The 12,718-nt window shown below is 44.8% G+C and overlaps 1 protein-coding gene across 1 annotated transcript in view; it reads right to left on the reverse strand.

Annotated features, from left to right (window-relative positions):
* Window positions 1-12,718, reverse strand: part of LOC139273407 (zinc finger protein 436-like) — a 70,008-nt gene that overhangs the window by 56,328 nt on the left and 962 nt on the right. The window contains exon 2 of the mRNA XM_070890288.1: window positions 12,409-12,574. The gene's annotated coding sequence lies outside the window, so the exon portion shown is untranslated. The remainder of the gene's footprint in view (window positions 1-12,408; window positions 12,575-12,718) is intronic.

The following is a 12,718-nucleotide window of genomic DNA, read 5'->3' on the forward strand; positions in this document are numbered from 1 at the left end:
CTCATACCTTCAAAGTTACCCTTCTTTAAGTTCTGGACCATGGTCTCTGAATTAACTGTTTCATTCTCCATCCTAATGCAGAATTCCACCATATTATGGTCATTCTTCCCCAAGGGGTCTTGCACAACGAGATTGCGAATTAATCCTCTCTCATTACACAACACCCAGTCTAAGATGGCTTCCCGCCTAGTTGGTTCCTCGACATATTGGTCTGGAAAACCATCCCTTATGCACTCCAGGAAATCCTCCTCTACCGTATTGCTTCCAGTTTGGCTAGCCCAATCTTTGTGCATATTAAAGTCTCCTGGCTCAAGGTCAAGCATGGGCAAGGAAACCTCCTGCTGATGACCACCTACCGCCCTCCTTCAGCTGACGAATCAGTACTCCTCCATGTTGAACACTTGGAAGAAGCACTGAGAGTAGCAAGGTGCACAGAATGTACTCTGGGTGGGGGACTTCAATGTCCATCAAGACTGGCTCGGTAGCACCACTACTAATCGATCTGGCAAAGTCCCGAAGGACATAACTGTCAGACTGGGCCTGCAGCAGGTGGTGAGAGAACCAACGCGAGGGGAAAAACCTACTTGCGCCCATCCCTTCGGAAAGGGTGTGAGAGTGCGATCAGCGGTAAGACGACAAAGGGCATGAGTCAGCCAAGCAGCTGGACTTCGGAAAGGGCGCGAGAGTGGGAGCAGCGGTAAGCCTACACAGGGCGTGAGTCAGCTGAGCAGACAGCCGAAACAGCACCAAGTAACCTGGTAGGATAAGAAGTAAAAAGATTCAAAATGTGATGTCACAGGAAAGCGGGGAAGTAATTGGTTGGTCAGTTTCTCTCTTTTCTTGGGCATTGGTTTAAATTAAGAGCTGGGATTAAAAATCTAACGTGAAAAATTAATTAAATACATTAGAGATGGCAGGGCAAGCGATGTAGAAACACAGAAAATAGGTGCAGGAGTAGGCCATCCGGTCCTTCCAGCCTGCACCACCATTCAATAAGATCATCGCTGATTATTTTCAGTACCCCGTTCCTGCTTTCTCTCCATACCCCTTGATCCCTTGAGATGCAAGGGCCATATCTAACTCCCTCTTGAATATATCCAATGAACTGGCATCAACAACTCTCTGCGGTAAGGAATTCCATAGGTTAACAACTCACTGAGTGAAGAAGTTCCTCCTCATCTCAGTCCTAAATGGCTTACCCCTTATCCTTAAGACTGTGACCCCTGGTTCTGGACTTCCCCAACATCGGGAACATTCTTCCTGCATCTAACCTGTCCAGTCCCGTCAGAATTTTATATGTTTCTATGAGATCCCCTCTCATGCTTCTAAACTCCAGTGAATACAGGCCCAGTCGATCCAGTCCCTCCTCATATGTCTGTTCTGCCATCCCAGGAATCAGTCTGGTGAACCTTCGCTGCACTCCCTCAATCGCAAGAATGTCCTTCCTCAGATTAGGAGACCAAAACTGAACATAATATTCCAGGGGAGGCCTCACCAAGTCCCTGTACAACTGCAGTAAGACTTCCCTGCTCCTATACTCAAATCCCCTAGCTATGAAGGCCAACATACCATTTGCCTTCTTCACCGCCCGCTGTACCTGCATGCCAACTTTCAATGACTGATGTATCATGACACCCAGGTCTCGCTGCACCTCCCCTTTTCCTAATCTGCCGCCATTCAGATAATATTCTGCCTTTGTGTTTTTGCCCCCAAAGTGGATAACCTCACATTTATCCACATTATACTGCATCTGCCATATATTTGCCCACTCGCCTAACCTGTCCAAATCACCCTGCAGCCTCTTAGCGTCCTCTTCACAGCTCACACCGCCATCCAGTTTAGTGTCATCGGCAAACTTGGAGATATTACACTCAATTCCATCATCCAAATCATTAATATACATTGTAAAGAGCTGGGGTCCCAGCACTGAGCCCTGCGGCACTCCACTAGTCACTGCCTGCCATTCTGAAAAAGACCTGTTAATCTCGACTCTCTGCTTCCTGTCTGCCAACCAGTTCTCTATCCACATCAGAACATTACCCCCAATACCATGTGCTTTGATTTTTCACACCAATCTCTTGTGTGGGACCTTGTCAAAAGCCTTTTGAAAGTCCAAATACACCACATCCACTGGTTCTACCCTGTCCACTCTACTAGTTACATCCTCAAAAAATTCCAGAAGATTTGTCAAGCATGATTTCCCTTCATTAATTCATGCTGACTTGGACCAATCCTATCACTGCTTTCCAAATGTGCTGCTATTTCATCCTTAATGATTGATTCCAACATTTTCCCCACTACTGATGTCAGGCTAACTGGTCTATAATTACCCGTTTTCTCTCTTCCTCCTTTTTTAAAAAGTGGTGTTACATTAGCTACCCTCCAGTCCATAGGAACTGATCCAGAGTCGATAGACTGTTGGAAAATAATCACCAATGCATCCACTATTTCTAGGGCCACTTCATTAAGTACTCTAGGATGCAGACTATCAGGCCCCGGGGATTTATCGTCCTTCAATCCCATCAATTTCTCGAACACAATTTCCCGCTTAATTAGGATATCCTTCAGTTCCTCCTTCTCACTAGACCTTCGGACCCCTAGTACATCCAGAAGGTTATTTGTGTCTTCCTGTGTGAAGACAGAACCAAAGTACTTGTTCAATTGGTCTGCCATTTCTTTGTTCCCCATTATAAATTCACCCGAATCTGACTGTGTTACTGCTGCTGCAGGTGGGAGCTGGTTGACCCCATTGAGGTCCACGGCAACCACATCTGCAGTAAGTGTTGGTTTCTCGAGGAACTTCAGCTCCGCGTTGATGAGCTGGAGTCCGAGCTGCAGACACTGCGACACATCAGGGAGGGGGAGAGTTACCTGGACGCTGTGTTCCAGGAGGCAATCACACCCCTTAGATTAATTAATTCAAATTTGGTCCATGGTTAGGAACAGGAGGGTGTGACTACGAGCAAGGCAGCTGTGGGGACCCAGGAGGTAGTGATGGAGGAGCTTCAGCTCTTGCAATTATCCAACAGGTACGAGATTCGTGCTCCCTGCTTGGACGAGGGCAGGGACTGCAGGGAGGATGAGCAAACTGACCACAGCGCCGTGGTACAGGAGGACATTCAAGTGGGGGGAGTAAAAAGAAATGTTGCAGTGATAGGAAAGAGTATAGTTTCGGAGATAGATACTGTTCTCTGCAGCCGAGAGCGTGAGTCCCGAAGGCTGTGATGCCTGCGAAGTGCATGGTTCAGGACATCGCCCTTGGGCTGGAGAGGAACTTGGAGTGGGAGGGGGAAGATCCAGTTGTCGTGGGCCACGTAGGTACTAATGACATAGGTAGAACAAAGAAAGAGGTTCTGCTGAGAGAGTTTAAAAAGCAGAACCACGAAGGCAATAATCTCTGGATTACTACCTGAGCCACGTGCAAATGTGCATCGGGTAAATAAGATCAGAGAGATGAACACGTGGCTCAAAGGCTGGTGTGGGAGAAATGGGTTTCGATTCATGGGGCACTGGCACCAGTACCGGGGCAAGAGGGAGCTGTTCCGTTGGGATGGGCTTCACTTGAACCAGGCTGGTGCTAATGTCCTGGCGAAGCAAATAACTAGGGCTGTAAAGAGGGCTTTAAACTAAATAGGTCGGGGGGGGGGAGCGGTGGATGGGGGGGGGGAGGGTTCAGGTGAGAGGAAATTTAAAAAGTCAAAGAGCAAGGAGAAGGCAATAGAGCAGGGTAGCACTGTGGGAAATGAGAATCAGACTGTGACAGGAAAAGACAGAATGTATAAAAATAAGAGTGTAACAGAAAGTAGGGTCAAAGCAGGGAAAAATGGTAAAAAGTCAAAATTAAAAGTTCTTTATCTGAATGCACGCAGCATTCGTAACAAGATAGATGAGTTGACGGCACAAATAGATACAAATGGGTATGATCTGATAGCCATTACAGAGACGTGGTTGCAAGATGACCAAGGCTGGGAACTAAATATTCAGGGGTATTTAACAATTCAGAAGGATAGACAGAAAGGAAAAGGTCAGGTAGTTCTGTTAATAAACGATGAGATCAGTGCAGTGGTGAGAAATGATTTGGGCTCAGAAGATCAAGATGTAGAATCAATTTGGGTATAGATAAGAAATAATAAGGGGAAGAAGTCACTGGTGGGCGTAGTCTATAGGCCCCCTAACAGTAGCTGCACTGTTGGATGGAGTATAAATCAAGAAACAATGGAGGCTTGTAAGAAAGGTACGGCAATAATCACGGGCGATTTTAAGCTTCATATTGATTAGACAAATCAAATTGGCCAAGGTAGACTTGAGGAAGAGTTTATAAGAGTGTATCTGGGATGGTCTCCTTGAACAGTACGTTGCAGAACCAACCAGGGAGCAGGCTATCTTAGATCTGGTATTGTGTAATGAGACAAGATTAATAAATGATCTCATAGTAAAGGATCCTCAAGGAAAATGTGAACATAACATGGTTGAATTTCAAATTTAGTTGGAGAGTGAGAAAGTCAGTTCTCAAACCAGTGTCCTGATTCTAAATAAAGGCGACTGCAAAGCTATGAAAGCAGAACTAGGGATGTTCGCTGATGACTGCACAGTATTCAGTTCCATTCGCAACTCCTCAGGTAATGGAGCAGTCCATGCCCGCATACAGCAAGACCTGGACAACATTCAGGCTGGGGCTGATAAGTGACACAGAAACATAGAAAACAGGTGCAGGAGTAGGCCATTCGGCCCTTCGAGCCTGCACCACCATTCAATAAGATCATGGCTGATCATTCCCTCAGTACCCCTTTCCTGCTTTCTCTCCATACCCCTTGATCCCTTTAGCCGTAAGGGCCATATCTAACTCCCTCTTGAACATATCCAATGAACTGGCATCAACAACTCTTGCGGTCGGGAATTCCATAGGTTAACAACTCACTGAGTGAAGAAGTTCCTCCTCATCTCAGTCCTAAATGGCTTACCCCTTATCCTTAAGACTGTGACCCCTGGTTCTGGACTTCCCCAACATCGGGAACATTCTTCCTGCATCTAACCTGTCCAATCGTCAGAATTTTATTTGTTTCAATGAGATCCCCTCTCATTCTTCTAAATTCCAGTGAATATAAGCCTAGTCGATACAGTCTTTCTTCATATGTCAGTCCTACCATCCCGGTAATCAGTCTGGTGAACCTTCGCTGCATTCCCTCAATAGCAAGTGTAAAAGAAGATAGCCATCCGTGGCTAACTAAAGAAATAAAGGATGGTATCCAATTAAAAACAAGGGCATACAAAGTGGCCAAAACTAGTGGGAGGACAGAAGACTGGGAAGCTTTTAAAAGTCAGCAAAGAACGACTAAAAAAATGATTAAGAAAGGGAAGATAGACTATGAAAGTAAACTAGCACAAACTATAAAAACAGTCTCTATTGGTATATAAAAAGGAAAAGAGTGGCTAAAGTAAATTTTGGTGCCTTAGAGGACGAGACCGGGGAATTAGTAATGGGGAACATGGAGATGGCAGAAACTCTGAACAGATATTTTCTATCAGTCTTTACGATAGAGGACACTAACAATATTCCAACAGTGGATAGTCAAGGGGCTATATGGGGGAAGGAACTTAACACAATCACAATCACTAAGAAGGTGGTACTCAGTAAGATAATGGGACTAAAGGCAGATAAATCCCCTGGACCTGATGGCTTGCATATGTGGGTCTTAAGAGAAGTAGCGGCAGGGATTGTGGATGCATTGGTTGTAATTTACCAAAATTCCCTGGATTCTGGGGAGGTCCCAGCAGATTGAAAAACTGCAAATGTAACACCCCTATTTGAAAAAGGAGGCAGACAAAAAGCAGGAAACTATAGACCAGTTAGCCTAACATCTGTGGTTGGGAAAATTTTGGAGTCCATTATTAAAGAAGCAGTAGCAGTTCATTTGGATGAGCAAAATTGGTCGGCAGAATCAGCATGGATTTATGAAGGGGAAGTCATGTGTGACAAATTTGCTGGAGTTCTTTGAGGATGTAAGGAACAGGGTGGATAAAGGGGAACCAGTGGATGTGGTGTATTTGGACTTCCAGAAGGTATTTGACAAGGTGTCACGTAAAAGGTTACTGCACAAGATAAAAGTTCACGGTGTTGGGTGTAATATATTAGCATGGATAGAGGATTGGCTAACTAACAGAACAGAGTCAGGATAAATGGTTCATTCTCTGGTTGGCAACCAGTAACTAGTGGGGTGACACAGGGATCAGTGCTGTGACCTCAACTATTTACAATTTATATTAACGACTTGGAGGAAGGGATCGAGTGTAACGTAGCCAAGTTTGCTGACGATACAAAGATGGGAGGAAAAGCAACGTGTGAGGAGATAACAAAAAAATCTGAGAAGGATATAGACAGGCAAAGTGAGTGGGCAAAAATTTGGCAGATGGAGTATAATGTTGGAAAGTGTGAGGTCATGCACTTTGGCAGAAAAAAAATCAAAGAGCAAGTTATTATTTAAATAGAGAAAGATTGCCAAGTGCTGCAGTACAGCGGGACCTGGGGTTACTTGTGCATTAAACACAAAAGGATAGTATGCAGGTACAGCAAGTGATCAGGAAGGCCAATGGTATCTTGGCCTTTATTGCAAAGGGGATGGAGTATAAAAGCAGGTAAGTCTTGCTACAGCTATACAAGGTATTGGTGAGGCCACACCTGGAACAGTGTGTGCAGTTTTGGGTTCCATATTTGCGAAAGGATATACTTGCTTTGGAGGCAGTTCAGAGAAGGTTCATTCGGTTGATTCCGGGGATGAGGGAGGGTTGACTTATGAGGAAAGGTTGAGTAGGTTGGGCCTCTACTCATTGGAGTTCAGAAGAATGAGAGGCGATCTTATCGAAACGTATAAGACTTTGAGGGGGCTCGACAAGGTGGATGCAGAGAGGATGTTTCCACTGATGGGGGAGACTAGAACTAGAGGTCATGATCTTAGAATAAGTGGCCGTCCATTTAAAAAGGAGATTAGGAGAAATTTGTTCTCTGAGGGTTATAAATCTGTGGAATTCGCTGCCTCAGAGAGCTGTGGAAGCTGGGACATTGAATAAATTTAAGACAGAAATAGACAGTTTCTTAAACGATAAGGGGATAAGGGTTTATGGGGAGTAGGCGGGGAAGTGGAGCTGAGTCCATGATCAAATCAGCCATAATCTTATTGAATGGCGGAGCAGGCTCGAGGGGCCGTATGGCCTACTCCTGATCCTATTTCTTATGTACACTGTCTAACGAAACGCTCCCAGGGCAGGTGCAGCATGGGTTAGATACAGAGCAAATCTCCCTCTACACTGTCCCATCAAACACTCCAAGGGCAGGTATGGAACAGAAGAAATAGGAGCAGAGTAGACCATTTGACCCCTCGAGCCTGCTCCGCCATTCAATAATATCATGGCTGATCAGATCCAGGCCTCAACTCCACTTCCCCGCCCACTCCCCATAACCCTCGACTCCCTTATCGTTCAAAAATCTGCCTATCCCCACCTTAAATACATTCAATGACCCAGCTCCCACAGCTCTCTGAGGTAGCGAATTCCAAAGATTCACATCCCTCAGACAAGAAATTGCTCCTGATTTCCCTTTTAAATGAGCGAGCTCTTATTCTGAAACTATGCCCCCCAGTGTTAGATTCCCCCACGTGGGGAAGCATCTTCTCTGTATCTACCCTGTCAAGCCCCCTCAGAATCTTATACGTTTCAATAAAATCACCTCTACGTCTTCTAAACTCCAATGAGTACAGGCCCAACCTGCTCAACCTTTCTCATTATGACAACCCCTTCATCTCAGCAATGAACCTCGTGAACCTTCTCTGAACTGCCTCCAGTGCAAGTATATCCTTCCTGAAATAAGGAGACCAAAACTGTACGTAGTACTCCAGATGTGGTCTTACCAATGTCATGTACATTTGCAGCAGGACTTTCCTAATTTTATATTCCATCCCCCTTGTAATAAAGGCCACCATTCCATTTGCCTTCCTAATTAATTGCTGTAACTGCATGCTAAATTCTTGTGTTTCATGTACAAGGATCCCCAGATCCCGCTATACACGGCATTTTGTATTCTCTCCCTGTTAGCGTTAGTGTTTTCTCAGAAGAATCACTCAACACTCAGAGTCGGTTCCAACGCCTGGCGGCCTTTATTACGCTCAGCGGGGAGGAAAAACTCAGGACCGTATCCAGGTTTCTCTCCACCGAACAAAGGGTTACATGCACCTTTATATGTTTCACAACAGTTACAAAACAGTTTACTACAGCTACACAGCCCATCACGGCTGGACACAAGCCAATCACAACGATTATAGATTACATATAGGTTCTTTTAACCCAATAGAATTCCCCTATTATCCCGGGAACCATATGTTCGGTTATTGTCAGCTTGGGCTGATCGATGACTTTATAGGTTCTCTCCCTAGTTCTTTCATCTGGGAGAAATAATTGGTTTATAACCTTGTTTCCAGGAGATGGTTTCCCTCTTATCTTTCTTCCTGGGGAATTAATTGGTTTATGACCTTGTTCACAGGAGATGGTTTCCTTCTCATCTCTGTCTTCCCGCATCCCAGGCATTCCTATAGTGGGCCTCACAGGGTTATTGCTTGGTCATTGAACGTTCAACAGTTCACAGCTTGACTACCTGATTTCCCATCATGCCTGGGCAGCCATTTTACGTATGTGTCCATTTTAAGCTTATGTGAGTTTTAAATATCCAGCAGGTGCCCAATGCCTAGTTATATATATATATATTTCTACTCTCTACAACACTCCCCATTTAAATAATAATTTGTTTTTTTATTTCTCCTACCAAAGTGAATAAGCTCACATTTTCCCACATTATACTCCATCTGCCAAAGTATTGCCCACTCACTGAGCCTATCTATATCCCTTTGTAGATTATTGGAATCCTCGTCACAACTTGCTAGGTTAGCACAGTTTAGATACACAGTAAATCTCCGTCTACATTATCCCATCAAACACTCCCAGAGCAGGTATAGCACGGGTTAGTTACAGAGAAAAGCTCCCTCCAAACTGTTCCATCAAACACTCTCAGGGCAGGTAGAGCATGGGTTAGATACAGTGTAAATCTCCCTCTAAACTGTCCCATCAAACACTCTCAGGGCAGGTACAGCACGGATTAGATAAATTGTAAAGTTCCCACTACACTGTCCCATCAAATACTCCCAAGGCAATTACAGTATGGGTTAGATACAGAGAAAAGCTCTCTCTAAACTGTCCCGTCAAACTCTGCCTGAACAGGTACAACATGGGTTAGATACTGCGTAAAGCTCCCTTTACATTGTCCCGTCAAAAACTCCCAGGGCAGGTACGGTACTGGTTAGATACAGAGTAAAGCTCCATCTACACTGACCCAACAAACACTCCCAGGGCAGGTACAGCATAGGTTAGATACAGAGTAAAGCTCCCTATCCATTGTCCCATCAAACAGTCCCAGGGGCAGGTACAGCACGGGCTAGATAAAGGGGAAATCTTCCTCTACACTATCCCATCAAACACTCGCAGGGAAGGTACAGCATGGATTAGATACAGCATAAAGCTCCCTCTACACTGTCCCATCAAACACACCCAGGGCAGGTACAGCATGGGTTAGATACAAAGTAAAGTCCCCTCTGCACTGAGCCATCAAATACTTGCAGGACAGGTAAAGCACAGGTCAGATACAGAGTAAAACTCCATCGACATTATCCCATCAAACACTCCCAGGACAGGTACAGCATGGGTTAGATGCAGAGTAAATCTCCCTTATTACAACAGTGACTTCAATCCAAAAGTACTTCATTGGCTGTAAAGCGCTTTGAGAGGTCCGGTGGTCGTGAAATGCACCAAATAAATCCAAGTCTTTCTCCCTCTACACTGTCCCATCAGACACTGCCAGCCCATAATGAGCTGGGGTCAGTGAGGTTAGTCGCTAGGCACTGCAGTGATGTCATAAAGCAGGGCCATTTAAAGGTGGAGAGCTGGGACATCCTGTCTCAACACACATCCCGCTGTTCATACTGAGAATCCCCGGGAAAGGTCCAGGGCCCAGAGTGTGGAACACAACCAAGGGGGAAAGAGAAGGAGAGACGGTGCAGTGTGGGAGATGAGGGAGGAGTCTGCTCATTCCCAGGGGCAGATCAGACAAAGTGCTTTGAGTGGTGGGTCCAGCAATGAAACTGAAAACAAACCAAAGGGAATAAATAAAGATCCAATCCAAGGGAACAAGCAACAGGTCATTGGGCAGAAATCACAACCGGCCTAAAGTTATTCAATGGGCGAACATCGATTGCTTATTGTGGAAAGTTCCACACTTCAACCATCCATTGAGTGAAGAAATGTTTCCGAACATCTCTCTTGAATGGCCTGGCTCTGATTTTAAGGTTATGTCCCCTCGTCCTAGACACCCCAAGCAGCAGAATAAATTTCTCGCTATCTCCCCTAGCAGTTGCTTTCAAATTCACATTAAATTCCCAGAGACTAGGTGGAGTATGGGTTGGATACAGAGTAAAGTTCCCTCTACACTGCCACTGGGCGAACTTCAGTGTCCACCCAGAGTGCACTGGACAGCTTATCAATTAAAATTCAGCAGCAGTACGATCTGTCACTGCACTGAGAACTTTCCACCCGCAGCTCCTGATCAGTTTCAGGTTAAAGCTCCCTCTAAACTGTCCCAGGGCAGGGACAGCAAGAATTAGATACACAGTAAATCTGTGTCAGAGGAACTGTACCCCAGTGAGAGTCGGTGCCAGAGGAAACTGTACCCCAGTGAGAGTCGGTGCCAGAGGAAACTGTACCCTAGTGAGAGTCATTACAATTCGAAATATCTTCAGTTATCAGCAACAAATTGCATTAATATCGTGCCTTAAAAGTAGTAAAATGTCCCAAGGCAATTCACAGGACCGTTATCAAACAAAATTTGACATCCAGTCACGTAAGGAAATATTAGCACAAGTGACTAAAAGCTTATTCAAAAGGGTAGGTATTAAGGAGTGTTATAGAGAGGTTTAGGAAGGGAATTCCAGAGCTTATGGCCTCAGCAGCTGAAGGTACGGCCACCAATATTGGAGGGATGAAAATTGGGGCTGCTCAAGAGGCCAGAATTGGAGGAATGGAAAGATCTCTGAGGGTTGTAGGGTTGGAGGAGGTTACAGCAATAGGGAGGGACAAGGTCCTGGTCGGATGTCAAAACAAGGATAAGAATTTTGAAATTGAGGCACTGATGGTGCAGGAGCCAATGTAGTTCAGCGAGCTCAGGGGTGATGGGTGAAGGGAAATTGATACAAGTTGGGATGAGAGGGCTGAGGACAGATTGAGTAGAATAGGCCTATATTCTCTGGAGTTTAGAAGAATGGAAGGTGATATCATTGAAACATAGAATTCTTAGAAAAATTGACAAGGGCCGGATAGTCTCGAACTAGGGATCGATCCTAGTATTAGGATGAGATCGCCTATTTAAGACTGAGATGAGAAGATATTAAGATATTTCTTCACTTAAGAGTTGTGAATCTTTGAAATTCTCTATCGAATAGAGATCTTACTATATGGCAGAGTAGATGGGAGGGGTCGTATGGCCTACGCCTGCTATTTCTTGTGAAACTGAGTAAGGATACGGGCAGGAGTGTTTTTGATAAGATTAAGTTTACGGAGAGTGCGTGGTGTGATGCCGATCAGGAAAGCACTGGAATAGTCTAATGTCGTGGTAACAGAGGTATGGATGAGGAAGGGGCAGAGACCGGCGATTTTATGGAGCTGGAAGTAAGCGTACTCGGTGATTGAGGGAATATGGGTCCAGAAGCTCACCTCGGGGTCAAGTACGACGCCAATAAATAAATTGCAATTCTCCGTATCTCTGTTTCAGTATATTAGAAAACTACATATCTCTAGTGATCGATTAATCGGAAATGTTTCAATATTAGTAGTTATCAATATATTTTCTTATAATTCTAAATGTTCATGAATGAATAATTGATTCTGTCAGTGATAGGCCGTGCTGGTATTTCAGATTGGTCTGTGCATCATGATCAGTGAATTGACGACGTGCTTCCAGTTCAACCTTTCCATTGGCTTTCTCACCAGATGGGAAATATTTGAACATTGAGATCTGATGGTGTCGGTGTGACTTCAGTCCCACCGAATGTACAGAGACGGGTCCATCTGCTGGGCTCTGCCTCAAACTGGAGTCACCTCTTAGATCAAAGCCCTTTAATCTAAAACACACAAGATTCACTGTGACTGTGTGTTTACAGACAGAAACTGATCTCACTTCACATCCATTGCACGGCCTCATGCTGGATAATTGTGCTCGGTGGTCAGTCTCTCCCAGTCTCATTTCCTGCCTTACCTTGTAACCTGTGTGTACAGTCTACAGGATCGGTGTATATCTGAGTAAATGGCACTTTCTCTTACCTTTCTCCCCAGTCAATCTATTGAAGCACTTTCAATCGGAAGGGGCTCCCTGGTTGGTGCTCTCACAATCCTGTGCTGGTTCACCTGCTGTTGTTCCTCAGTCCACTATCCATGTTTCCTTCCAGCTGTGGAACTTTCTCAATCACTCCGCCATTCACCGGGAGATCTAATTATGACAGGGCAGAAAATTAGAAGAATATTAATGTTGTGAAGTGGAATGTAGTGTAAAGTATTTTTCCAACGTTTCAGAAAAGTATATGCCCAATATTTCTGTTTGATTTTATCCTTTTCCTCAGATCTCTGTCCCGCC

This window comes from Pristiophorus japonicus, chromosome 9 (assembly GCF_044704955.1).
Source record: "Pristiophorus japonicus isolate sPriJap1 chromosome 9, sPriJap1.hap1, whole genome shotgun sequence".
Lineage (NCBI taxonomy): Eukaryota > Metazoa > Chordata > Chondrichthyes > Pristiophoridae > Pristiophorus > Pristiophorus japonicus.